The sequence below is a fragment of the Apodemus sylvaticus genome, chromosome 8 (genome assembly GCF_947179515.1).
Source record: "Apodemus sylvaticus chromosome 8, mApoSyl1.1, whole genome shotgun sequence".
In the NCBI taxonomy this organism is placed as follows: domain Eukaryota; kingdom Metazoa; phylum Chordata; class Mammalia; order Rodentia; family Muridae; genus Apodemus; species Apodemus sylvaticus.
The window spans coordinates 100054922-100057634 of NC_067479.1; positions in this window are offsets into that span (position 1 = coordinate 100054922).

Sequence of the window (2713 nt, forward strand, 5' to 3'; positions counted from 1 at the left end):
TATAGCAAAGGATATTGTTTTTTTTTTATTCGATATAATTTATTTACATTTCAAATGATTTCCCCTTTTCTAGCCCCCCCACTCCCCGAAAGTCCCGTAAGTCCCCTTCTCTTCCCCTGTCCTCCCACCCACCCCTTCCCACTTCCCCGTTCTGGTTTTGCCGAATACTGCTTCACTGAGTCTTTCCAGAACCAGGGGCCACTCCTCCTTTCTTCTTGTACCTCATTTGATGTGTGGATTATGTTTTGGGTATTCCAGTTTTCTAGGTTAATATCCACTTATTAGTGAGTGCATACCATGATTCACCTTTTGAGTCTGGGTTACTTCACTTAGTATGATATTCTCTAGCTCCATCCATTTGCTTAAGAATTTCATGAATTCATTGTTTCTAATGGCTGAATAGTACTCCATTGTGTAGATATACCACATTTTTTGCATCCACTCTTCTGTTGAGGGATACCTGGGTTCTTTCCAGCATCTGGCAATTATAAATAGGGCTGCTATGAACATAGTAGAACATGTATCCTTATTACATGGTGGAGAGTCTTCTGGGTATATGCCCAGGAGTGGTATAGCAGGATCTTCTGGAAGTGAGGTGCCCAGTTTTCGGAGGAACCGCCAGACTGCTTTCCAGAGTGGTTGTACCAATTTGCAACCCCACCAGCAGTGGAGGAGTGTTCCTCTTTCTCCACACCCTCTCCAACGCAAAGGATATTGTTAATGAGAAGAAGAGGCAATGGACAGAATGGGAGAAAATGGAAGCTAGAAGGTATTTCCTTTCTGGCTAAGTGTTATGGTATCAGATGGTTCTATGCAGGGTGTTGGAACATCTGTTCTTTGATATGGATCTCAGGGGATTGATAGTATTATTCAGTTGTGCAATATAAGGACTAGAATATGAACCTTCTTAATCTTTTATTAGTGTGGCATGGTGCTTTGACTAGATTTCGGGTGTTAGTTTAACTTTGCATTTCTAACATCTATCCATTTGGTTATGCTATGCTATTATTATTCCTGTTGTTCTACTTCATGTGCAAATATAGATTTAAATATTTGTCATCATTTGCCACTTGGTTTTATTCATATTTTTGAATCTTATAGGATTAGACAATAATGTTACTCTACTTCTTTCTCTATTTTCTGAAGATTTGAAAAGTTTTGAATAATACTTAGATTCCACGGTGCTGTCAGCTGTATCTAGACTTGCCTTGGCACAATATCTAAATTAAATTACTACATGCTATTCACACTATTTTCCCTTTGTGCTCTGGGATAATTTTTCCCTAAACACAATATTTTATCCAATTTGATATCAGGGTAGCATTTCTTTAAGAAAGTTTTGATTCTGATATGGCCAGTAGTTATGTTTACAGCCTTGATTTTGATAGTTTCTGTTTTCTCTGTTTTTATTTTTGACAGCTTAGGTAATGTTTTATCTATTTTGTTTATATTCTCCAAGAAAGGGTTCCTGGCTTCAGTAACATTTCTCTTTGCTTTTATGTATTCCATTTCATTGGTTTCCAGTACAGGTTTTATTATTTTCTTGTTTCTTTTTACTTTGGTTTATATTTCTCTTCTTTCTCCAGTTTCAGAAAGCCAAAGGTCAGGTAAGTGATGTGAGACCTTTCTTCTTTCTTAACACTGGCCACTAAAGTGATAAATTTTCCTTTTGCTAGGCACGGTAACATGTGTTGGTAATTTGTATGCTTGGGAAGCTGAGAAAAGAGAATTGAGGCCAGCCTAGAATACATGACAAACATATAAAACAAAGTTAAAAAAATAAAATTTAGAGGAATAATAATAAAATGGCATGTTTCCCTCAGAGCTGACTTAATGGTGTAATTTTTCTGGTAGTGAAGGCACCAGAACGTGGCTTAATTTTGAGGTTGTAGCCTGAGGAATTCTCTCCATAAGGTACTTCATTCAGTTATGGCAGGGTTTTGACTTTTGCTGCAGAAGAGAATTTCAAAATTAAGAAAAAATTGAGTTAAGAAATGTAAAGTAGAGGTAAGCAAGCACATCCCCTGAAAGACCTTACCAGCCATCTCACATGAAAGCACAGCCAACAGTGCTAAATTGAACCTCATATTCTGGGTTCCACATCCCTTCTCACAACTCTGTCAGCTTTCCTGAAGACTTACCTGCACCAGGGATACCAAACTATGCCTCTACTAAGGACACCAGAGGCAAGGTTAACTCATAAAACCCCAGAGGCCATGTATGCCATAACACCCCCAAAGGAGCCATCCTATTGTACTTGGACAACTAGCTAGTCATCAGAAACCCAGGCTACACAGGCCAACAGACATACAGGAAACAGATACCAAAGGAGAAAACATCAAACAAAACAAAACAAAACCACACATGCAATGAAGATAAAATAAGGTGCTATGAGCTTATGCTCTAAAATCAAGAATTGACAATTGGGACCTCATAAAATTACAAAGTTTCTGTAAGCTATTGGTGTTCTGTTGAGGAAAATTTCCCCTGTGCCCATGTGCTCAAGGGTCTTCCCAATTTCTTTTCTATTAGTTTCAGTGTGTCTGGTTTTATGTGGAGGTCCTTGATCCACTTGGAGTTGAGCTTATTGCTAGGAGATAAGAATGGATCAATTTGCATTCTTTTGCATGCTGACTTCCAGTTGAACAAGCACCATTTGTTGAAGAGGCTATCTGTTTTCCACTGGATAGTTGTAGCTCCTTTATCAATAATC